Source organism: Crocodylus siamensis, chromosome 1 (genome assembly GCF_052110815.1).
Source record: "Crocodylus siamensis isolate JL-2025a chromosome 1, ASM5211081v1, whole genome shotgun sequence".
NCBI classification, from domain to species: Eukaryota; Metazoa; Chordata; order Crocodylia; family Crocodylidae; genus Crocodylus; species Crocodylus siamensis.
The window spans coordinates 329,386,202-329,412,971 of record NC_143395.1 but is presented as its reverse complement, the minus strand read 5'-3'; positions in this window follow the sequence as shown (position 1 = coordinate 329,412,971).

Here is a 26,770-nt window from a genome sequence, read left to right as displayed (position 1 = left end):
AACTTACCAGAAGACTCCTCGTGATGCTGGGGGAAAATGGAGCTCCAAGGGTGAGGAGTGGACCCTGAGGAGTTAAACTGTGGGACACGTCGGACACTGTGGACCTGCAAAAAGTAAATACAGAAAAGAAGTTTAAACTAATCACTTAGCCTGGGAGACAGTGCCCAAGTGTACAGCAGGAGAATTCAAAACATCACTCAAGCCCAAGGTGAAAGGTAGACTCATGTTTCATGCTGCCGAAGGAAGTATGAATAGTAGGGTTTGAAGATAAAAGCCCACAACAAAAAAATAGGAAAACAGATGAACAAGATAGAAGAAGACTGTCCCGGGGCCTGAGAAAGCAGGGAAAACTTACCAGGAGAGCGGGACAGGAGAGATGCTGTGATGGAGGGAGAGCCCACGCGGCTTGTCTATGTACAGCTGCAGCCAGCAGCTGATGGTGACGTCAGATGCCAGCCGATGGGTTTAAAAATGGCGGCTGACGCTCCGGAGGCGGCGGATAGCAAGGGGAGCAAAAGGCTGTCCAGGCTGTCCCCAACACTAGCCCCGCAGGATGGATGGAGAAGAGCCAGCGTGCCAGAGAGAATGGTGGCTCAGAGAGAAGGAGTGACAATGGGATCATCGGCGGATCGATCTCAAAGTGCTGGATCAGGTGAGCGGAGGAAGATTGAGACAACCCAGGAGGATTCAGAGCACCCTGAAGTAAGTGCCAAGGCGGTGGGTGCGGGAGTCGCTGAAGAGGGGTGAGAGGCCGAAGGATCACCTTGCTGGAGAGAAATTGGGGTGGGATCACCGCGAAGAATAGAGGACACTGATTGAAGGATAAGGGGTGCAGCTCTAAACAGCCGGGAGGCATTACTCCTGGGCACAATCATAAGGAGCTGGTGGTGGGTCAGCGAGGTAGTCGGTACAGTAGGACCCTTTGAGGAGGCACATAGCACATGGGGTGTAGGGTGACGAGTCTTTGGCGAAGTATCTATTGTGGTAGGGCTAAGGCACCAATACAGGCTGGTGCGAAGAAACTGACGTCAGGACAGGAGTAACCCAAGGGTTTTGGGGAAAACTGGAAGACTAAGGCTGCTATAGAAGCCTGCAGGACCATCACTGAGCAGGCACGGGGAAGTGGAGGTCACAGGTGGCGTGAGGCAGGAGCCCTGTGTGTAACCGACGACTCAGACCTGGGCCACCGAGGGACCTGTGAACTAGCCCTGTCCCACTAGTGTAACAGCAAGTTGTGGCAGGCGAGAGCGGGGTTGGCAACTCAGGAAGACGAACAACCACAGTAACACCCACGCCCGGTAAAGGGAGTGGTCAACGACACGGAGAGTAAGACTCCTAGGAGTGACTCATGAAGGCCCGTTGGGGACAATGACTTTGCTCATTAATACTAGGTTTTGTCTAGCCTAGTTGATAGTTATTGCATAAGGACTTTATATAAGTAGAGTTACCAGAGTTGATATTAGAGGTAAGGTTAAAGAAGGCAACCCCCCCCCCCCGCAAAAACCCCCCACAAAAACCAAAAAGAAAAAAAGAAAAAAAGGTGCAAAAGTCGATTTCTGTGAGAAAGCGAAGAAAGTGAAAAAAAATTGTATAGAGCGTTAAAAGATAAAAATAAAGACAAGTTTTGATCTGAATCTGGCTGTATTTATCTATATCTTTGACTTCATGCAAATATCCGAAAAGCGAGTGAAATAATTTACCCAGAGTGGCCATGAACCCCTAATAGAGACATAATTAGAGTGAACGATCGACCAAAAAAAAAAGGTAAGACATAGCAGCCCTCTTGACTAATGACATCAAAAAATCTGAATATAATTATAACATCCAAGATACGGCAGGAGGGAAAGTCCGGACACTGACAGTCCATTAAGTGATTAAATAGGGGTACAAGGTGACATCCTAAGCACCACCACCACACTAATCTACAGCCTAGTGTTTAACACACTAGATTAGAAAGTGAACAAATGTAATGGTTTGAATCCCTGTGTTTGAGGAGGGCCTAAAATTGTGCCCGTTTTGGACCAGTGCTGTAACCAGGTGCTATAAATGACTGGGGGGGTTTTCCGCACTACAGATTGAACAAGAGTATGTTCCTGTTTCTTGAAGCAAACAGTAACTACATAATTTACAGCATATCAAGTAATTATGGTAACCAGGTAACCAGTGCTGTCAATTTTGGTTCCTGGATCACTGCTGTAACCAGATGCAGCAGAGGAAGTAATATGAAACTTTCTGACTTTAGAGGTGCTTGTACACACCACAGGGGGTCAATAGGTTTCCCTATTGAAATGGTGGGTTTTTAAAACCCACCATTTCCACTATTTCAGTGTAGGGAAAATTAAACCTCCATGGCATGTACACAAAGGTGGGGGCCAAATTCCTTACCTGCCTCTCCGTTGGTGGAGGCAGGGGAGGGAGGGAGTGAGCTGCCATTTGGCCAAGTGAATGTTTCTCTCCCTGGCTGCAGAGGGGCTGGTGCTTCCCTCCGCAGAGGCGCCCCCCCAGCAGGTGGCACCCATCCACTGGCGCTGGACTTGGATAGACCCAGGGGGTCCTGAAGCTGCAAACGGAAGCACTGCCCCCCACAGAGCTGTGGAGAGAAGCTCTGGGCCCCTGTGCAGCTCAGGCAGACAGCCAGGATCTGGAGAGAAGAGAAAAAAAAGCAGGCTCCTTGTTATTTGTTTGTTTTTCCTTCAGTGGAGCCTACCTGCACCAGCTGCTGCTGGGTTGCACAGCCCCTGAGCTGTGTGGGGGCCTGGGGCTTCTCTCTGTGGCAGTGGCAGCCCCAGAACCACTCGGGCTTGCTGCCAGATGATGGGCACCTTCTGGGGGGCCCTGCCACCATGGAGGAAAGCACCAAGTTCCTCCACAGCTAAACGGGTTGCACAACCTGGTGGCAGACCCCACCCTGCACCGCAGGAAAGGCAGGTAAGCTCCAGCACCCCTGCATCTTCCCTACTGTAACTATCTTATAGTTTTTAGCAAAGACTTTATATTATTTTCTCTTTTCTGTATAACTGCCGCGCGGCACTCTCACATTTCTGTAACCTTGAAGTAGACTGTTAATCAAAATGAACGCTTTGTACTTCTCTCCACTGGCATTAAGCTACACATGCGCATTCTGTAAATTTCATTTCTTATCTAGAAGTGTCATTTCTGCAGAAATGAAACTTATGTAGAAAATCTGCCTAGCAATAATTATGTAAAAGAAAATTATCCTATCTGTATACTATAGTTAGTGTCATAGAGGCAGTCCAACAAACATTTATAAAAGAGGCAAAAAAGCAGGAAGCAGCAGAGACGACAACTGGAAAACTCTGTGGGCCTGATCACCCCGCAGACCGGTTCTCAGCCTCCCCGCCTGGGCGTATCCCAGCGAAGATAAAGGCCTCAGAAATCCGACAACAGACAACGATTCACTGTGTTACAGTATTGCTTTGTGTTTCCCAATTATGAGCCGTTGACCAGTTCTGGGACTTAAGGAGTCGGCAGCCACACCTAGCTTTGGACTTGTTCCACTGTTGGAACGCAAGGGCTGGCTCTGGAACCTCGTGAACCAACGGACACCCTATAGAATATCCCATTCATGAGCTGTTGACCAGTTCTGGGACTACGGAGTCGGCAGCTGCTGGCTCTGGAACCCCGTGAACCAACAGACCCCTTTAGTATCCAGCATACTGTAACTGAAGAAACATCGGAGACTCCGCTTCTCGACTGCCTCTCATCGTAGCTTAGACAGCATATCTACGCTCGCTATACTTGTATTTACTGCAACTTCGTTCCAACCGGCCTCCCCTCTTACTTGTAAGAGGGTGAGGCCAGGTGAGTGAATAAATCTTTTTATTTTACTCTATATCTGCTCCGTAATAACTTTTATTACTAACATTCCATATCAATGAGCCGTTGACCAGTTCTGGGACTTAAGGAGTCGGCAGCCGCACCTAGCTTTGGACTAGCTCCACTGTTGGAACGCAAGGGCTGGCTCTGGAACCTCGTGAACCAACGGACACCCTATAGATTAAGAGACACTAACTACTTACTCTAAGTTGTCTACTTGTGCCAACTCGGCGAACCTTCGAGGGCGGCTAAGAGCTACCTCAATCCCGCCCCACAAGCCGCGCGCTTGCACAACTCCGCAAAGCCCGCGGTTCCCCTAAGCGGTGCCGGAGCCGCTAGCCCGGCATTTCGCCACACCTACCACCTTCCTGCTGCCTGGGACTGCCCAAGAATGGCTGGCTTGCCCCTGGAACAGAGCTGTAAGGCAGCAGGATGGTGGCTGGGTGTGCTGATGTGCTGGTGGTGGAAGAAGGTAGCAGTGATGGTGCATGGGGTGCTGGAAGCCCATCAAGCCCCAAGCACATCAGCTTCCAGTGCCCCATGTACTGTTGCACTTCATTAGGTAGCAAACTAAAATGCCTTGGAGGTGTTTTATCTTGCTATGTAACAAAGTCATTTAAAGTGGAATCCACCGCCAAACTTGCAAACAGCAACACTGTTAAAGTGGAATACGCCACCAAGCATACAAACAGCAACGCCATTAAATCAGTGCAAAAGGGCATTTAAGCCACTTTAAAGGCCAATTTTGTACCATGTACAAAGGCTATCAGAAGTCTGAAAACCACTGAGATTAATTACTGGTCAGATAACTTCACAAGTCTAAATACATAAAATAGCAATTACAGTATTTAGGATAAAAGATAGATATCAACAAAAGCATTAAATATTTATGAAAACTAAAACACAACCTCAGGCCAGTGTTTCCTAATGTGAAGAAGACAGGGAAAGGTGGGCACCCCAATGAGTACTGCAAAGCCACTCAAAGGAGTTTTGCTACTGCTATTGCATTGTTTGCCATAAATGTGAAATGTGAAAACCCTCTCTTTGGGCATTCCTGTTGATCAGAACATCATCCCTACTCCATAATACTTCATTGACGTTATCTTCTTCATACCTAATCTAAATTTTTGAGTTTGTACATGACAGGGGTTAGAATCATCTAAAATGTAGTAGTAATCTTTTTTCTTGGAGTCTGATTATTTCTATTTATTTTCAAACAGCAAATAGCTTTTTTCTTGACCTTTTCAATGGAACAAGCTTCAATGATGTGTCAATATTGTCAATCAAAATTTAAATTTTTAGTGATTTAATATTCACTATGGCTAAATTAGTTTTGAAAATAAGTAGTTCTCCATTCGAGGGTTGGTTTTTTTCCTTCTTGCTTTAACCTTGACAGTGAAGTAAATCAAAAGATGACAGACCCTCTCAGCCAATGTCCCTTAAACATGCATTTGGAAGGAAGAAAAAAACAAATATAATTTAAGACTAACATAGACACAGTGTTCAAGGTAATGAATTAAAATTGACTGACAAGTTTCCTTAAGTACTTGCAGGGTAAACCGTGCTAATTTTGATCACATTACATATTCAGTTATTGCTATTATTAAATGTGTGTCAGAAACCCTGCATTTTGTGAGGTTTTTATGGGATGTCATGCAGGTTTTTGGTTTTGAGGGTTCTTTTTACTTATATGGCATGTGTAGTCTCTGTACATAGTTATCTGCATTCAGCAGGGTCTTCCTTTCATTTATATGTGTTGTGGTATTTTGTTTTTAAAAGTATTTCTTATATGTTATAAAAGGGCCAGCATTTCATAGTATGATGTGGATTTTCAGGTGATACTCCCTAAAAAATGAGTTCCTTACATGCTTGGGAGAGGTTGAAGAGAAATAATCACCAAAAATTAGCCTCTGATGCAGGCATTAAATAGAATCATATCATAGAATCATAGAAGTAGGGTCAGAAGGGACCTTATAGATCTTGACGTCCGACCTCCTCCCAGGGCAGGAAAAAAAACTGGGCTCAAATGATCCCAGCTAGGTCAAGCCTCCTCTTAAAGACCCCCAGGGTAGGAGCCAGCACCACTTCCCTTGGAAGTTGTTTCCAGATCCTAACTGTGAAGTAGTTCTTACGGATGTCTAATCTAAACCTACTCTCCAACAACTTGTGGCCGTTATTCCTTGTTATGCCAGGGGGTGCTAGAGGAAACAAGGTCTCTCCCAAACCCTTCTGGTCCCCCTACTGAGTTTATAGACGGCCACCAGGTCCCCGCTCAGCCTTCTCTTGTGAAGGCTGAACAGGTTCAGGTCCTGCAGTCTCTCATTGTAGGGTCTGCCCTGTAGTCCTTGGATCATGCAGGCAGCCCTCCTCTGGACCCTCTCAATGTTGTCAGGTCCTCCAGCCAATAACAAGTGTACATCTTAAAAAGAGAGACCATAACTGGATTGTCACCTGGGAACAGGCTATCCAAACAAGGGCATTTCTCATAGTGGAAAAATTAAATGAGAAACAGTATGTTTTAGATATGGATGAAAAGATTCCAATATTCTTCTGCTCATAATTAGATCAGAGATTTCTAGTCTGGTAAATATACACACACGGGATGCACAAAATTATATGCACAGTATGACTTCCCCAAGAACCCAATGGCTGATGTATATAAAAGGCAAAATCAGGAACCGTACTTGGAGAGCAAATTTCTGTCTTTATTTTTTCTGGGCATAGGGAAAAGTTTTGGAGAAGTGGCAGAAATTCCTGACAGGAAGGTCAAGAGCTCCTTTCTCATATATGGAACTGAATAAAAATCACATTCTTGAATTTAAGATGTATTATTGTTTTGTTTTGTCTGTTTATTCTTATGTCTCTGCACATATACACAAGACACTGTGGCACAATAGGAATGATCCAGTGCACCATAGCTCATCGCTAAGGCACAGTAACATTGCTGAGCACAAGCCATCATGGCATAGATTATTGCTACTGTGCCATAGCATCCAAAAATAACCATATGGCAATGGGACTGTGCAGTAAGGCCAGTTACTGCACAGTCATTTCGTACTTGGTTAAGAAAGTACTAAATGACTATGTAGTAACAACTGTGCAATTGGCCACTTGTGTAGATCCGACCTGTATGTATCTGAACATATGGTTACTGATTTCTTATGTCTGTCCTTGTTTTTCTTTATTTTTTTATAAGACATAGTTTTGCTATTTTTTACAACAGTGACAACTGTGATTTAAGAGGATTTTAACATACTGACAAGTTTCTTCCAAGGAAGGGGTAGTCTGTCTTTTCTGAGTGTATGGCCAGACAAGAGTGTGATTTTTGTCTAGATGACAAAATCCCCTATGCTAAGAACTGGCAACACCTAGGTGAGGCTTATAAATCTGAGGAGTCATTGACCTGGGAGAAGCATCTCAGTCTTCCCTCAGTGGTCAAGCAGAAGATGGCAGAAAGGGTTTTGGGGTAAAGAGTACTTCTGAAGGGGTAAGACTACCCCAGGAATGTGTCTCAAAGGTTCAACTGAACTCAATTGGGATTTGGTGGTGTCACATTAGTTGAGCAGAATTTTTTGGCAAGTTAAACCCAAGGCAAAGAAATATCGTTGGAAGTTCTGCAAGTTAAGATGAAAATAGCTTCTATTAGAAAACTACGCAAGTACTGTAACTTTCCTCATCCTAGCATATACACTATTCTAAAAGCTCAGTGTAATATTGAAACAACTGTGTTACAACAGTTAGAGAATATATAAATGCTACCTTAGCATATATGTACAATACCATTAGAATATTTAGCAAAGTATACAATTTGTTGCATTTATTTTTAACTCTACTTGTAAGCCCAGAGGCTAGATACATAAATTCATCCCTTGTGTTGATGTCTAAGTCCTGTTCAATTACTTCTACAGATACCTAAGACAGAATATTTAAATTCACAAAGCTGATGCTTGGCTGCCATTAAAATATGGAGGTTTCGAAGATTTCCTCCGTTAAGTTTCCTTGGCTAGTAAACCCTGACTAGCTCACACAAGGCCTGCACGTAGTCTACCACTTAGACATTCTTCCACCTAGTTCACTGGCGCATACTAAAGCAAGCATGGAACATTTTTGAAGGAAGAAGTGGTATCTGTCTTTTAACCAGCATGTCAGTGAACAGAACACTCATTCTAGATGTGGGAAAGAAGGCCGAACCTTTGCTATTACTTTGAGTCACTGAAACACACGTCTCCCACCTTCTAGCTGAATGTTTTAATCAGCTACTATCAGGTAATCTTAGGGGGAATTTGTACACACCAAGAGATTTCCCATTTATGCTGCCACAACTACATTTGTGTTTGCATGAACGGGATTTCCCACCACTTTTAAAGTCTTTTTGGTGCATTAACCTAAAGCTGCGTGGACATTTTAGTTTGTATCACCCCCACTTATGATGCCATTTCTAAGGATTTGTGGTGTGCAAACACTGACACAAGGACTTGTAATTACCAGCTTTTGCCACCAGGTGATGATGAACTATTTTTGTAGTTCGGGCCTTTGGCCACTGGGTGCCACTGTTATTTGCTGCTGCTGTTTTATTTATTTTTGGCTTCTGCTCATCCCTCCCTCCCCCTGCTCCCACAGGGGAACAGAGGCTGGGGCTGCTACAGTGCAGTAGGTGTGGGGGTTGCCTCAGAAGGCAATGGGGAACTCCATGGCAAGCCAGGCAGCACAGGGGCCAGTGCCTGTGCCTGCAGTGGCTGAGAAAGCAGATGCAGCCCAGGGGGAGAGGAGGGAAAAGATGCAGCAGCCCCATCCCTGTGCTGCATGCAGGTGGGTTTTTAAATGCAAGCCAAATGTCCAGGACTGTTTGTTAGGATTAACAAATACCTGGCTTATGTAACAACCTGTTCATGATAAGAGGAAATATTTTTAAATTAAATCTTCTGAGTTTCCAGGTAAAATGACTTTGAACCTAACACCCAATGCCACAGATTAAAAAAAAAAAAAATCAATGCTTTCGTATTGGGTCAATAATCCATGTATCTCCCACTGGTTTAAAAATGCAAGAAGGAAAAGCTTCTATTCTCTTCCCTTCCCCTGACTGAATGCAGGGCCTAGCCCTGGCTTTGTAGAAAATGTTTATATTCCAAAGAGGGCAATTATCACCTTTATCAGGTAGAGCTCCAACACTTTTGTTCTCCCACCCAGAGACAAACATGCAACTTCATTGCACTGGAGAGATTTCTAGGAACAAATGTACAATCCTGATCCACAGAGTCCTGCCCCCTGCTCTCCCCAGCCGTGTCCGTGCCCTTCACTTCCGACCTGCAGCCCTCTGTCCCATGTAGTCCCATATTGTCCCTCACTCCTGACCCACTGATTCTACACCTTCCCCAGTCCTGTCTTATGATCAGATCCTGGTTTTCTCTGATAAAAAAAAAATCACAAATTATCTGATAAACCTCCCCCAAACCCGTTACTAAAATTGAAAGCCCCCAGCAGCTCCTGCCTAGCTCCAGTGGTGTCCCTCACCCCTCCAAGGCCTCCGCCAGCCCTGCTGGTGTCCCTCACTACACCAGCAACAGCCCCCCACCCCACAGTTTCTGTCCCCCAGCCCTGCTAGAAGAGTCCCCCAGCTACCAGGGCTATGGGCCAGGAACCCAAGTCTGCAGCTCCCTGCCCCCAACAGCAGACAGATGCAGCAGAATCATAGAGTTGGCTCCTGCACTGCTGCTGTCTGCTTGGGCAAGGGTGGGGCTGGCTCCTCCCAGCCCTGCTGGTGTCTCCAGCCATGACCCACAACCCCCCAGCTCTTCCAGAGGGATCTCCAGTCCCCTGCAAGCCCCACTTACCTCAGGGAAGCTGAGCTGAGCCAAGCTGTGGCTAAGTGGCTCAGGCCCCGCCCTTTCCCCTCCCCCTGCCCCTCCAGGCAGGCTGGGGGTTTCCCACTCTGTTTGCAAATAGCTCCATGGAGTTCCTCATTGCCCTCTGAGGCAACTCCCACCCCTCCACCCCGTAGCAGGTCCAGCCTCTGCCCGGCCCCGCCCCTCCCCCCCCGACCAAATGACAGTAATTTTTCTTTACTTGGCTGGTGGGAGCAGGGGGAGGGTGATCCAACCTAGATTAGTATTTGGTTCCCCTTTCTGGAATTTGTGGGGAATTACACATGGGACTTAATTCATTTGAAAGCCTACAGCATATAAACACAGAAGCAACACACCACAATAACCCAGGTTAAAATTGTTAAGTAGCATTAAATTAATGAGGATTAAACACTCTGACATGTGAAATGCCCAGGAAGGTTGTAATTAATCTCTCCTGTTGGGGGGAGGGGTGTGTGTGTGTGTGTGGGGGGGGTGGTGCAAGACCTAGGTGAGGCATCTTGGGTGCTAGTTGACATGTTACCTTCCAGTTAACTTCTAATAATGGAATTGGAAAACTATGGAGCAGTGTCACAACACAGTCAGTAAGTATCTTTAGTTTAATAATGATAACAATATATAATATAACATAATATTTCCATTATATGTATAACTATAGAATATATAATACCATACATTATTCTTATATTGTATTCTTATGATAATATATAACATATATAAATAATATATATACCTAATATATACAATACATTATGTATATGTGTGCGTTTGTTTGTACATATATATGCATTTGTAATACATATGCAATGCATATAAATATAATACATATATATGTATTAGTATGTAAAATAAGCAGGGATCCTGGTTTTCTCTGATTAAAAAAAAAATCCAATTTTCTGATTAAAAAAAATGACCCTAATTCTACAATTTTCCAAGATTAAAATGAAACAACACTAATATATAGATATATAGATGTATCCATGTTGGTGGCAGTGGTGTCACTGGCAGCAGCAGCAACAAGCTTCCAGTACAGTGGGCAGTGTCTGGTCCCAGCTTGGGTGCCTGGAGTCCTCTATGCAGGCCCCAGCTCCCAGGACGTGTTTTATGTTGTAGCAGCTGTATCATGCCCCAATCCAGGCCCAGCTTGTTAGGCTACGTGGTGATAGCTATGCCGTGCATGGCCCAACTACCTGTGGTGTAATGATTACGTAAGTCAGACAGGGGCCTGCCAGACTCTGTTCAGGTTGTTTTGTATCACTGTGGTTAGGACACTTTCTGGGAGATGACATGTATGGCTTTAAAGCCTCTAAATTCTACTACGACTTAGAACAGCCATGGGCAATTATTTTGGCTGGAGAGCCACTTAATGAAGTTTATTGGACGTCAATGACTGAAAGGATAGTTTTTCCCTTTGACTGGTGCCCCACCCCCTGTTTTCCATCTTGCATAGTAATTCCAAAATGAAGTTTTACTGTTGTACAGACTGTGGGGGGGAGGGGAGTGGGGGGGGATTGTGAGATGTAGTTGGGAGTGAGTGTGTGTGTATGGTGGGGTGTGAGGATGTGTGTATGTGGAGTGGTTGTGAGGTGGTGTGGCTGTGTGTAGGGGCATTGAGTATGTTGTGGGGGGTGTATATGTGGGTGGATGTGGGGACAGAGTGTGGGTGTCTGGGGTGTCTGGGGTTCATGGGATGTGAGGGAGGTGCACAGCCCTGGCCAGACCCACACACTGCAAGGTGGCAGTGCCTGCATGGGCCACAAGCACTGGAAGTGCGTGCCACCTACTTTTGCTGCTGCTGCCGGTAGCAGGGGCTTTGCACCATGGGTGGGAGGGAGTATGTATGGGGGCCTACCTACCCCTCCACCCTCCCTCACACTCACACCCTGCCCGCCTGATCTCTGCATTCCCATTACCCCCCCGGTCACTGGCATAAGTGATTTGTGCCCCCGGTGGTTAGGAGGGGCGGCACAGTGGCAGCAGGAGTGTAGCAGTAGCAGTGGAAGCAGCGGTAGTGTGGCAGCAGTGAGCGTGGGAGCTCCCGCTGCCACCACCAGTGCTGTTGGCAGCGGGAGGGGAGAGGTGCTGAGCACCGACCAAGGGTCAGGAACCACCCACAGCCACCACCAGCAGCGTCAATAGTGGCCAGCAGGGATTGTGGACCACCCGCAGATGCCGCTGATGGTGCTGGCAGCAGTGTGGCAAGTGGCGACCACCTGCAGGCACTGCCGACAATGTCGGTTTTTGTAGGAGGTGCACATGTACCCATGTGCATCCCCTATGCATGGCCCCTGGTCACAGGCTTTGCTCTCTTGCCAGCCCCAGCCCAGCTGCAGCTCCTCCCATAACCCCTACCACTTCCCTTCCTGCTTCCCAGTGAAAGCTTCAACAGGGAGATGAAGAGGAGCCACTGGACACCAGGGAAGATGAGAAGGTCTCCTGACAGCTGCAGCAGTGGCAGCAGCAGCTCTGTCTGGAAGATGTATGCTGGCTGAGCTGGACCCTTGTATGCACTAGGGTGGGAGCAAGGCATGTGCAGGATACAATTAGTTGATGAATACCTGCAGGCTGGATGAAATTGCCTTGCAGGCCAGATGTGCCCTGCAGGCCATATTTTGCCTGCCCCTGACTTGGAACATAGGTGACCCATTTGTAGGGAAGGTGCTCTAAACAGCACACTGTTGCATAGAAAGTTTGGCATTATTACCAACCATTAAGTGTGATTCCTACTTAGATAGTCCTACACAGAAGATCACTCCACATTGAATCTTGGGAGGATGGAGACATTTGATCTGCTATCTTAAGCTGTAGCATATAAACTTTTGGCTTAGTCTTTCCTACTGGCTAGCTCTAAGTGATGTCCCTTAGAATATGGACATCCTGAATCAGCTTACAAAAGCATCTATGCCTCACCATTTCATATAGGTTTTACCAGTTTTTTAGTACACTGGTTACATCTACATGTTCATTTATGTGCCATAGTTACTGCACATTAAGTTTAGTAATTGGTTAACCAAATTCTAAATTAATGTACAGTAACTTGCAGTAGCATCAGTGCATGGGTTTTTAGTGATGCTTTACTGTGCAGTAGCCTAATGCTAGAATATTATCGTGGTTTTTCTCTAATACGCTACTGGCTACTAAGCAGTGTTATTAGGCTACTGCACTGTTAGCATCTCATGTACAAATGCCCCCTGAAGCCTAAATTTTCAGCACATAAGAGGCACTTCTGGATTCTACTTTAGGTACCTGACTGAGAATTTCCATTCTACTGGCAACTAAAAGTGTAGTGGTTAAAGGCTTGATGAGGACTTGCCTCAGACATGCCTTATGGGATTTCGATAAAATCTAGATGTCTGAATCCCAGTGAATTGTCTAGGTTAGCTTTGTTCTATAAGCTGCCATAAATCTTACTGGATGCCTAAATTAAGGTGGTGTTCAATTTTGGACTGAAAAAAGTCCTCTTACACCTGTTATTTTGGGAATTCCTGGAAGCAATCCTGTTTGATTTCCTGTTCCAATCATCTGCTCCCAAATATCAATGCATTACATTTAGCTGAAGAATGGTTGTGATAATAGTACCTATTTTTTCCCCCCAAAGCCTACTACTTAGCACTCTGGTAGCAGGGTGTGAAACTAGAAATCCTCCCATGAAGAGACCAGAATCACCAAGGATCATGGTTGTCTCTGATTAAAAAATGAGTTACTTTTGGGTTACTTTTTAAATTCATATATATTATTGGTGTTTTAGTCACAGAAAAATGGGGGTTTTGGGTTACTTTTTTTTCATCCAAAAATTAGGGTTTGTTTGTTTTTTAATCAGGGGAAATGAGGATTCCTGATAATCACTAAACTACAAAGATCTGGTTCCTCTTGCTTGATGATTCATTCACAAGAATTAAGTGTCCTAACTTTAACAAGAAGAGCAGAATTTATAGCTTTTTGGTTAGAATATTCTCTTCAGAGGTGGGACTTAGAAGTTTATTTTAAATTTCTTTTTTCAGAGGAGGGCCTGAAACCCAGGTCCCTCACTTTCTGGGCATCTGCTCTACTGGGCCAAAGTTGGTCTCTGCCATCATCCCATTATGTTCTTGGCCTCAGAACATAACTAGGTGCAATGGGTACCAAATAAAAAGAGGTACTGAACTGAAGCTCTGGAGAGCACTGAGAGTGCAGATAACCCCTGTGCTTACTGTTTTGTTTTTTTTTAATTAACTATTTCTAAGTGATGCTAGGTATTGTAAATAATTTTTTTAATGTCCCTACTTCTCCATGTAGTCTGTAATGATAACCTGGGATCCAAACTTTGTCTTAATAGAAAATTTTCCAGGACAATGCATTAAACTGCCACAGAATAACTGATTGCAAAATGAAACTATTTTAATCAATTTTCTTTTGTGTTTTTTTTTTGTTTGTTTTATCCCTCATATTAATAACTTGGTGAAAGCAGCTGAAATTTGTAAAGTATTTTTATATTTCATAAGATTTACTCTCCTCTAATAAAAAGTAGAAGGCATAGTTATAAATTGCTAAATTACTTTATGCAAAACAGTAAAGACCTTTTTTTTTCCTTCTGCAGATTGTTTTATTCAAAGATTAACTACAATTTCCTTGTAGTAAATAATTCACTCGTTTTGGGTCTTTTTTCTGATAACATGTTTCTTCTAAAGTATTTTGCAATTTTAGGATTATCTGCAATATACAGCTGCTTGCAGATGTGGGAGGGGAAAAATGGCACATTACACTTGGCATGCTCCCAAGCCAATCCCATCACATGCCCAAAAGATGCAGCGTGTTAGCTGCACAATGCTGTGTCAATGTTTGTATGGATTGGGTGCTTTATTGGAACTTTTTTGCTGCTTTAGATAAAAGCTGATTAAATCAACGTTAGATAAAAGCTCCAGAAAGCCCTGCTGAAGCATCTGATCTATACAGATGCTGAGGAGCTAGGCTGAAATCACATTCTGATGCTTCTGTTCAGTGCATTTTTTATCCCTCAGATTTGTCCACACCCTAAATGTCTAATATGGTCTGTATAGCAATTTCGCATTTCTAAACTATATGTAAAACACTCCTAATTTTAAGATACTCTGGAGTTCTGACAATTTTTTTATAACAAATAATAATTGTGACAAATTCAGAAGTGGTTCTAAGGATGCCAATACATAATGTATTTACTATGAAATAAATTGAGTTTTACTTCAGAGTAAGTAGATAAGATATGCAATATATTGCCCTACACAGTTCAAATTTCATAGATTTCATAGAAGTTAGGGCTGGAAGGGATCTCAGAAGATCATCGAGTCCAGCCCCCTGCCCAAAGGGCAGGAAGCCAGCTGGGGTTATAGGATCCCAGCAAGATAAGCATCTAATTTCCTCTTGAAGGTGTTCAATGTAGGTGCTTGACCCACAACCAATGCCAGGCTGTTCCAGACCTTGGGAGCTCGGACAGTAAAGAAATTCTTCCTTATGTCCAGCTTGAAATGTTCTTGCAGTAGTTTATAACCATTCGACCTTGTCATCCCTTGGGGCACTCTAGTGAACAAATATTCCCCCAGATACTGGTGGTCACTCCTGATAAACTTATAGGTGGCCATCAGCTCACCCCTGAGCCTACGATTTCCAGGCTAAAGAGCCCCATGGCTGTCAGCTTGTCATCATAAGGTCTGTTTTTCTGACTTCTGATCATGCACGTGGCTCTTCTCTGGACTCTCTCAAGCTTTTCCACATTCTTTTTGAATTGTGGGGCCCAAAACTGGATGCAGTACTCCAGCTGTGGCCTCACCAAAGCTGAGTACAAGAGGAAAATGATGTCCTAGGATTTGCTTGAGAAGCATCTATGGATGTAAGCCAGCTTTTTGGTTGTTCTACTAGCCGCAGCATCACATTGCAGGCTCATGTTCATCTTGTGGTCAATGACGACCCCCGAGTCTCTTTCTTCCATAGTGCTAGCCAGTGTAGCAGTGCCAAGCCTATAAGCATGCTGTAGGTTTTTCCTCCCAAGGTGGAGAACCTTGCATTTTTCATTATTAAACACCATCAGGTTCTCATCCGCCCATTTGCTGAGCCTGTCCAGGTCAGCTTGGATCACCCTCTTGTCTTTAGGTGTGGATGCTTTGCCCCAAAGTTTGGTGTCATCAGCGAACTTGGCCAGTCAGCTTCTGACTCCAATGTCCCCATCATTAATAAATATGTTGAACAATATGGGTCCTTGGGGGTCCCCACTGGTCACAAGACACCATGACTATAGACTTCCATCAATAACCACCCTCTGGGTCTGAGCATGCAGCCAATTTCCAAGCCAGTGGATTGTGGTGGACCCAAAGCCACAATTGGCCAGTTTTGCCAAGAGGTGATCATGGGATACCAGATTGAAGGCGTTTTTGAAGTCAAGATATATGACATCAATCTCTTCTCCCTTGTGCAAGTGATAGGTTACCTGGTCATAAAAGGAAATGAGATTGGTCAAGTAAGACCTACCCACAACAAACCTGTACTGGCTATCCCTCAGGATGTTGGCATCAGCCAGTCCATTAAGGATGGCCTCGTCTATAAACTTTTCTAAGACCTTACCCAAGATAGAGGTCAGTCTGATGGGCCTATAGTTGGCAGAATCCACTTTCCTCCCTTTTTTTTGGAAGATAGGCACCACATTGACCTTCTTCCAGGCTTTGGGCACTATACCAGAGCGTGAGGAGTTCTCGAAGAACTGTGCCAGAGGCTGGGCTGTGATGTTCTCCAGCTCGCTGAGTACCCTGGGGTGTACATTGTCAGGGCCAGCTGACTTGACAGTATCCAGCCTCTCAAGGTGTTCCTTCATGAGGTCAGTATTGATGGAGGGCAGGGGATCTCCCTCATCCGGACCTCCCTGTCCGGTAGTGGGCATGGGCATCACATGGAGCTGATGAAAGACCAACACAAAGTACCCATTTAATAGGTTGGCTTTTTCCTCGGCATCTGTTGTCAGTTGTCCCATCTGGTTTAGCAGGGCTCCATTGTTGCCCTTGCTTTTCCACATATCTTGCTCCCCAGATATATGAAAAAGGACTTTTTATTGTCCTTGATACTTGAAGCTAGTTGAAGTTCACAAATATGTGTTTTGTATCCTTTGCATTAATCAATTTCATTCTGATTTAGCTGTTTGATCCATGTCAATAAGCTTTTCTGCATGCCCAGTCTCAGAAAGCTAGTAATGTGTCCTCTCCTTGTTACGGAGAATACTCATTATATATTAAATTCTGGTGTAAATTGTTCCATAGAAATCATGTGTCTCTGCAGTCACTTGAATCTTATTCTAAACCTTAACTCATGCAACAACAACCACTCTCCCATTAGGCCAAATTAGCATCAGATAAATTCTGGTGGATTCTAGCTATCACAGTATATATACTAAAAACTTAAAAGAGATGTACCTAGTAGTAGAAGCAAAACAACAAACAAGTAAGCACAAGAAAGTGTTAATTAAATCAAGACTATGTACATACATTCAGTGTCTCCTGGAATTAAACAGATCTTCAAAATTTTTCTCCCAGAGCAAAAATGGTGACTTGGAGAAAAATATCCAGGGAACAATCAGGGGTCAATCACTTCCATGGGAGTTGCTCCTCGAACAACTAATGTCTATACTTGTTCTCTTCTGAGAGAAGCCAAAGCACATTTCATGATGTTTTGCTCCTCCCCCATCCCTGGTGAGTATGTCACTCACTTGGTTCTACTATTCCAGCCAAGCAGGAAGCACAACAGCTGTCTTCACAATCCCCATATTGTGCTGTAGAGAGAGACAGGCTGAGCAGTCCGGGTCAGTCAGTCAAGGATACCCTGTGCACTACAGCTGTCTGTCTCCAGGCAAACTAACAAACCCTGCAGAGCACACAGGGCTGTGTGCTCAGGGGCCCCTGGGCTGTATAGTGTCAGCACTGAAGCTTACTGTGTTTTAGGAGCTCAGCATCCAAATGTCTGTTTAGGCATCTCTGGGTAAATGTTCCTACCACAAAAACAAGCCTGAGATAATTCTCCCAGTTCTCTGAACTTTGAACACAGCCTAAGTTCACTATGGATTCTGATTTTCTCTAATATAAAAAACAAAACAAAACACATTTTTTCATGATTAAAATGAATCACCACTAATATATAGATATATGGATATATAGATATAATGGTATTTCATTTTAATCATGGAAAAATGTGGGTTTGACTTCAGTTCTTTTAAGCTGAAAATTGGGGATTTTTTTTAATCAGAGAAAACCAGGTTCTCTGCTTTCACTCTCCAAATGTTACATAAGGGCACATTAAGCTGGATTGGTATTTCTTTTATACTGTACTACTGTAAACAGAAAATCACTTACTAGTTTCAATGAAGCACCTTTAGAATTACATGGGTGAAACTGAGATCAGAATTCCAATGAACTTTTAGACGTATTGTCAGTAGGGGTTTATGAAGGATAAAAGGTCTGTTTTCATGGGTTCTAATCACAGGTGCCCCAGATTCTCTTGCACCACTCTCTGACCACCATTAATTTATATGCAAAATCACATGCAAATTCATACTTCACATCTGCTATCTTAAGTCATCCAATACTTTTACATCAGCATCAGATGAATATTCCATTTGCCCATAAACAAGATGTTGGTCATTCACTGAATATGGAATTCAGAACTGAAGTATTAATCAATCCCTAGAAAATTCAGTCAATGTTAAAACAATACATTTAAAATATATATTCACTGCAGAAAAAAAAATCATTGTTATATGTATTAAACTTTGATGGACAGCTATATACTACATAGATGTCAAACTAAGATATATCTGATTTTTGTTAAATGGACAGATTTTTAAAAATCTAATTAGGTGGGATGAGACATTCTAAGTTAAATATATTTGGAGGTTTCTAAAATCAATTTCAAAATCACTGCCTATACTTTAAATATCTTCCTAATTCTATGGTATGTTTAATACATTCAGTATGATCAAATATATTTTACATGCCCTTAATGAAACAGACTCTCCAGCTTCATTGAATTTCCTGATTCTTCACCAAAGAATACCAGTTCTTCTCCTGCACCATTTCCTGCACAAAAACCTTATACCTTCAGAAAAATAGCTCTTACTTGTATCACTGATGTCAACTAAACATCTGAGTATGCCTCTTCTCCCCCAGTCTTGTGCCCTCAACACAACTCCTTCTCTTCACACAATTATGTGTTTTAGAGGAGAGGTAGTGCAGGAGAAAAGGGAGCTAATGCATCTACCTTTTGTTACCTCTAGGTTTAGCTCCACCTCTGACTCCCTTGGTCTCAGAGGATTTCCAATTGTGAATTGCCTGCTTTCAGCTTTTTCAGTTTACAGATTTAGCTAACAAAGACCCCTTTGCCAATATAAGAAAACTGACCCAGCTTTCAAAAGGCTTTATGTGTACATTTTTGGGTTACTGAAGTATATGATTGCATAGCTAGAATTACACGATCATTTCTCTGAAAATCCTAATGAAACAAGATTTGTTAAGTTTCAAGTATAGAAAGAAAAGCTTTAAAATGAATGGTTGTTCAACATATGCATATGAAGTTTGCCACAAATTAAATTAGATAAAGCTAGTTCAGAAAAGGAAATTGAGTTCAGAAAAGGAAATATAGCAACTTGTATTTTCCTTGAGATGATTTATTATGTATCTTGTCATTACCTCAGCATACTCTTGTCCTAAGATGTATTTATGCAGAGCAACATGCCTTTAATAGACCAAAGTATCTGGGCCAAAATTGTATCCAAATATATCTGGGTATGTTAATATTAGCAGTAAAGGTACAAGGGCTCTTGTATTTCTTGTATTTCTCGGATACTTAGATTATAAATATGGGGAACTGGGGTGGGACACATGGGCCTTGTGAGGGGGGTGGTAGCCTCTGAAGGGGATGTTTTGCCCCTGTTGGGGGGCTGTATCCCTTGTGTGAGGGCTGAACCCCTTTTGTGGGGGCTGAACCCCTGTTAGGGGATGTAGCCCTTGTGTGAGGGCCAAACCCCCTGTTGGGGGGCCACAGCCCTTGTGTGGGAGTGAATTCCCCTGTCTGGGGGCCATAACCATTGTGTGGGGGGATGAACCCCCTGTTGGAGGGCAGTACCCCTTGTGTGGGGTCCAATGCCCCTGTTGGGGAGCTGTAAACCCTGTGTTGGGGGCCATTGACCCTGTGGGAGGGCAGCAAAATATATATTCATGAATTCATGAAATGTACTTAGAGTTCACTTTATTATTATGAAGAGACTTGTTTTAACACTGTAGATATATTAATAAAACATTGTCCATCTGATCACTGTCTCCGTCTCACTCTCTGTCTCTCTCTTTATAGTGGTCTTTTGTTTTACTTGTGGAGGAACATGGATTTGGGGTATTTTACAGAGTGACTTTGGGATTTTTTTTATCAGGGATTTTTCAGTTTTCCAATAGGAAACATCAGAATTCCTGCTAGGGAGGCCAGTAGCAGGACCCTGCCTGCTCAGAGCTGGCACCTTGGACCCAGCTGGCTGTGGCTGACCTCCTGGCTAAATGGAGCCAGAAGGACATGCTTTGACAGTTCAAAGCAGGCCACCCCACCTGAAGCATCTTCCAGGCAATAGCTGCCCAGATGCCTGGTAAGGGGGCACATGTGGGAGTAGTGCTGCAGAGAGGCCAATCCTGCAACCACTGTCCACTGGCAGCTGGCCCAGAGGGACAAATGCCTCTACTGGGTGTGCAGTCCCCATCCAGGTCTGGGAGGTGCACAGCAGGTCACAGCCAGGCAGCAGCTCCTACTGCCAGACTGCTGCAGTGGGTAAAGGGGTCAGGGAACATTCAGGGCTGCTTCAGCAGTCCAAATGGCACAAGAGGTTGTGTCTTCAGGTATCAACTGGCAGGTCCCCAGAAGCTCCTGAGAGCTAGTAGCCCTAATCTACTTGCCAGGGTGGCTTTTTAATCCTCCTGGTGACAGCACAGGTGCTGGTCCTGGGCTCTAGCTCCAACTGGGTACAGATCTGGGAGGAGCGAAGCAGGATTGTTTTGCCCCAAGTGGCACAATTTGCTCCACACCAAAGTGCATGTCTGAGCACATGCGCTGAGGCAAAAAGCCCCAGCTCAAATTTGCACCGCTTCTATCTGAGCTGCTGCAAGCTCATGTGCTTGCATGTGTGGATGCACTCATAGAAAATGCCTTAGTTCAAAAATACACCACCACCATTTTCAGTGTGCTAACACATTTTCTCACTCATTCAACTGTGTGCTGCACTGCGCGGTGTGCATCAGCTCATGCGCAAAGCAGACTCAATCAAGTCTGCTCTAAAGTAGTGGATTTCCAGTGCATTGTGGGATGAAAAGGTATGTGTATAAATGCCCAGAGCTACTAAATTTAATGCACATTAGAAAAAATGCCTTAATGTACATATAGACACGCCCATTATGTGTGCAAATCCTCTTTAGTTTAGGGTGTCTAGCTAAGAGGTAAATATTCCTTAGTGGACTTCAAATTTCCCCTTATTTGAAACCATTCAACCTTCCTAGAAATCCACAAAGCAGAAATTAGATGCCAAAAGATCCTTAAAAGTTATTTGTGATTTGGCTGGTTTATTCAACAACGTATTAAATAAATTGGCAAAGTATTGGATTTGCCACTGTGTTCCCTGAAATTTACTTCTTACTAAATTCCCCATAGCTGAGAATGGAATACCAAATTTAATACTTTTCCTAATGGTACTGAAACACTGTGATTGCAGTATATTATTTCAAAGCTCTTCCAAGGTAAAACAGAACACAAGATAGCTTATGTCTGCTTGTCTAGTGGATAGGAACACTGACAAGGGATATTTAAAACTTTTTTCTATAACTATTTGATAAACTACTGAAACAGAAAAATATTTTTTCTAGAATTACAGCTGTGGACAAATTCAGAATCCATTCTGTGTTTTTGTCACAAATCAGGCCTCAAACCAAACAGTAATATAGAAACAGACAAGCTTCTTGCATATTTAAAAGGTAATTATTATTCCATATCTAAACACATTAAAATAAATCAAGCTTATAATAAAGATGAATCTGGTCTCATGCATTCATGCCGAACAGTGCCAGCAAACATTATAAACTGAACCCATCTACTTACAGGCTAAATGATATTTCAAGATCTGGCACAAATATTTTATCAAATGTTCTCTATAGCAGGAAACGCATGCTTCACACTAATGAGCAGGGATTCTGATTTTCTCTGATAAAAAAATCCACAATTTTTTAATTAAAAAAGTAACCCGAAACCCACATTTTTCCATGATTAAAGTGAAACACCACTAATCAATCAATCTATCTATCTATCTATCTCTATACCTATAGATATCTAGATGGCTATACATAGATATTAGGTATTAGGGCTGTGCAAAATTTCACCAGCTGTTTCATTTCAGTACTGTTTTGACCAACGTTGAGATTGAAACACCAAAATCAGAAAGAAACAAAGGCTGTCAAAATAGCCTTGAAACAAAATGTGGCTAGTCAAAACATTTCAAAAGTCAAAATGTTTCAACCATGGGCTGGGGGTGGGAAGCCATTCCAGCTGAGTTGATTTCCCACCCCCAGTGCAAGATCCGGATGGGAAAGCAGCCTAACTGGACTGCCTCATCATCCCTGGTGTGATCTAGCATGGGGGATGGGAAAGCAGCCCAGCTGAGCTGCCTCTCAGTCCCCATGCGATCTAGCACTGGGGATGGGATAGCAGCCCAGCTGGGTCGCCTCCTGCCCACGGTGCAAACTATTGCAGGGGATGGGGATTCAGCCCAGATGGGCTGCCTCCCACCCTGGTGCAATCTAGTGCTGGGGATAGGAAGTTGGCCCAGCTGTGCTGACTTCCCATCTCCTGCAAAATGTTGAAACAGCATCGAAACAGCATTTCTGTTTCCACAGAATGAAACGGCACAGCTGTTTCAACTCAAAATGAAATCTGAACGGGAACACTGTTTTGTTGAACTGTCAAAACTAAATGCAAAAAGGACCACTGCCATCTCACACAGCCCTAATGGATATAGATATAGATCTCTATATCTATATCTATATCTATATCTGTATAGATAGATAGATAGATAGATAGATAGATAGTGTTTACTTTTACTCATGGAAAAATGTTGTTTTGGGTTACTTTTTTAATCCAAAAGTTGCGTACTTGTTTTTTTATTAAAAAAAAAACCAGGATCCCTGCTAATAAGCATATTCAAATACAACACTATTCAAAACAATACTGTCTCAGCACAACAGTGAGAAAACATTCAGTTTAATATTTGCATGAACTTAGCTAGAATCTGACTAGGTTCTACCAATACTTATTTGCAAATATTTAAATTTAAAAAATTCAAAATCCCAAGTTTCTTATAGTAAAAGGATACTAATAGGGACAATTTTCAGAAATACTGAAGCATTATTATATATATCATTAATAGACTTGTATCCAGAAGATTTATTTATCGTGCATGTTTGGGAAATGGTTCAGTTTAAATTTCCAAAAGGAAATATTGATGAGTAATCCAAACCCTGCCTTCTTTTAGTACAAACACTTTTTCTGTGAAGATCTCATATGGCATTTGTGATTCGTGCTGAAGGTCTAGGGACAGACATGGTGTAAGCGATCAGAAACTGGTTTAAACCTATAACAGATGATAAATTCAGTGAACATAAACAAGTTTCAACTCCCCCAAAATTCCAGCATGCTCTCTGGGCTGGGTTCTCTGCTCCAGACAACAGAGCTGGCTCTACCCTCTGCTCTTTGGCTAGAGCTCCACCAGAGACTGCAGGTACAGCAGGGTATTCCTGGCTCTCCCTTGCCCTACTTCCCTTTACTGCTCACTGCTCAAGCAGGAATCCCTCCTTCCCTCCCTCTCTCTCCCACAGCATGGACCCCAGACCCATGGACCCAAGGCATGTGGTCTTCTAGCTAATGCTTAGAGGTGTTTGTGTGTGTCTATGTGTGTGTGTGTGCCCAATTTCACTGGGACAGGTAGACAGAACAGTGACTGTTTAGGGATTTTTGGAGCTAATCAACAGGTCAACTGGTAATGTCCCTCCCTGGAAAAAACTATTTAAGAAGAGCTTGAATTAATGGAGAGAGGCTATTGTTTTGTTGATGGGGTGTCAAACACTCTTATCAGCCCCCAGCTAGCTTTCTTGCCTGACAGTTTGCTGCAGACAGTATAAAGAAGCAGGGAGGGGGATTGAAAAGTTCTATCATCAACAGATACATGCACTACACTGCTCCCCTCTTGCCTTAGAGTGCTAGCAGGGGCCTGGGGTCTGACAACACTCCTGCCCCTTGATCAGGCAGCAGGGAAAAGCATGGGATGGTGCAGGCAGACCTTCCTAGTCATTCTGCCTGGTCCTGGCCATGACTCCTGCCTTCAGCTCAGCATTATGCAAGGAAAGGGAGGGCTGTTTGAATTCTCCCCAGCTTCTAGTCTGAGGCACTGTAGGCTTGTGCCTGAATTTCTTCAGTCCAGAGAGAATGTATGTATGGTTATAAACCAGTTCATCCTAGCCATATTAGACAAACCTGCAAAGGTTTAATCATTTTAGTCTTGGGCTTTTTGAAGGCATGTCTGTCTGTAGCCATGATATTTACTTTACAAGTATAGTTAAGATCATGGTTACTCTGATATGGCTGACAGTCAATCGGGAGTAAATTCCATCAGTAGGATATAAAATCTAAGGTATCACAAATTTAAGGTTCTGTTCCTTGGTGTAATGTATTTAAAATAAAAGAAATAAATTCTTATAGAATAGAATTAGGACCAATATATGAAGAAATAAACCTACAAGTACTGTGAAGACAGAAACAGACCCATGCACTACCAGCAAGCTAAGCAAACTTATTACTGAGAGAAGGGAAAGAAGATAACCAAGTTTCATTAAATTTAGATGAGAGGAGATCATAATTTCATGTCGGTCACTCCTTTTTGGAATGTTGTGGAAAGTATTTATCTCCTAGTTTAAAATAATTTAAATCTCAAAGTAATGTACTCTTAAAGTTGACTCTCCAAATTTCACTTAATTGAAGAAAAATCTTCTCGCTATTACTTAAAGGATGCTACAATTGCAGTTTTTTTCTTGAATGTTATTCTTTTTCCTGTCATCTATAGATCCTCAAAATAATATCCTTGAATCCAGTAGTTTTTGGTATCATCCCTATTATTTAAGCATAATACCCAGTCAGAATACCCAGTTTTAAGTGCTTCTTGAATTAAAGTTAAAAAAAAAACACTTAAAATTTTCAGAAGGCAATCATATCTATAAAAAAAAAAAAAAACCAAACAAACAAAAGCAACCTCCCCCCCCAAAAAACCCCCAACAAAACAAAAATTGTATCAGCCTATTACTAATTTCCATAAATATGTGGAGGTAAAAATTATAGCCCCCATTAGTGGTACTCTACCTGGTTGTACCCGGTAGACGCCCCGGCATGTTGGGATGTCATATGATCCTTTAAAGCATGCTGTGGGGTGCCTCTCAATATAAATATTTTAATATTAATATTGTACAATAGTACAAGTGCTTGATGTACAAGCACTACATATGATTCATGAGATAAATCCAGAGATTTTAAAGAGAAATCCATAGTGTCAAAAACACTTGGACCCTTTTTTCCCTGAGTTCTATGCAGTGGAAGAATTCCCTTATTATTTTTCTGTAGTCAAAAAACAAGTGAAAGTTGAGACCTGGAATATTCTGAAGGATGCCTGGAGTCTAACAAAGAGTGCCTTCAGTCTGCAAGGGTAGGGAACCACTGGTCTGCAACCTTCTGAAGCTGCTAAAATGTTCTAATATATAGTTTGCAGGTTGAACATGAATTCTTATGTTAGATAGGAATTTTAAAAAGGATGTAGGTACAATATCTTTTGTATTGTCAATTTTTAAGTCTAAATCTAGACTGAATTTTGTATATAAAGCAGAATTTTTAATATCTGTAACTTTCCCAAAGGGGCTGTTTTGGGGACCTTGATACCAAGTATCATTTATGTGAGTTTTTTCCATTCTATTAAGTTACTCTATCCAAGGTTTACAAAAAATAAGTAAGTCAGCTTTGTATGAATATAACCATTAGCTGCTTGAAAAGAGAAGGCAAGGAAAAGAGAAAAAAGTAATAGATAGAAAAATTATAGGTTCATAGATAGAAATATTTGAAGCCCTGAGGAACCAAGAACTTTGCTGACATTACTTCAGCAAAAAAAATATTGTGATGACCTTGTTATTTCTGATGGAATTGTATATTAATCCATAAACAGTGCAGCAATGTATGATGTTTTATTTCTTTATAATCCATTTGTAGTCTCTGTTTATATAGGGTACAATATTGTAGTAATTAATCTGTCTTTTGCTTTCTTCATATTTAAAATCCAATGTGTTCTAGGAAAAGAACACAAATACTGAAATAGTATCCTAGGATGCTATTTCAGAAAATAGGCTAATTCCCATATTAATATTTGTAACAAAGACCTATCTCAGGGCTGCTGTGACAACCCCCTGGTGGCCACTTAAACTCTTTTCTGCCCTGTTCTCAAGACCACCTTCCCATCTGCTCATCTGCCATGCCTTGGTTTCAATATGTATTTGGAAAAGGAGGCTGCCCCAGGGATCCCTAAGCAAGACCTTTTCCAATCATAAGCAAGGACCCTGGTTTTCTCTGATGAAAGAAAAACCCCAATTTTCAGTTTTAAAAAAGTAACCCCAAATCCACATTTTTCCATGATTCAAATGAGACACATCATATATTATATTTTATAATTTAAAGCACTTAGTCTGTCTGTCTGCCTGTCTGCAATGCTCTTTGGGGAAAGTGGGGAATGGCTCCTGGCAGGGCATGGCTCCAGCTAATGCTGCATCAAGAATACCCATCAATAATGATGGGTGGGGCATGGCTCCAGTGGAGCGGACCAGGCAGAGCAAGCCATGCAGATGTGGAGCAGGAGGGAGGGGAGCTTCATGATGCAGGGCTAGGCACAGATTAGGGGGGGCTTGGGGCCAGATGCAGAGTGGGGGGATGGCACATGGCAGGATGCAAGGAGTGGAGTGGCAGTAGTGCAGAGCGGT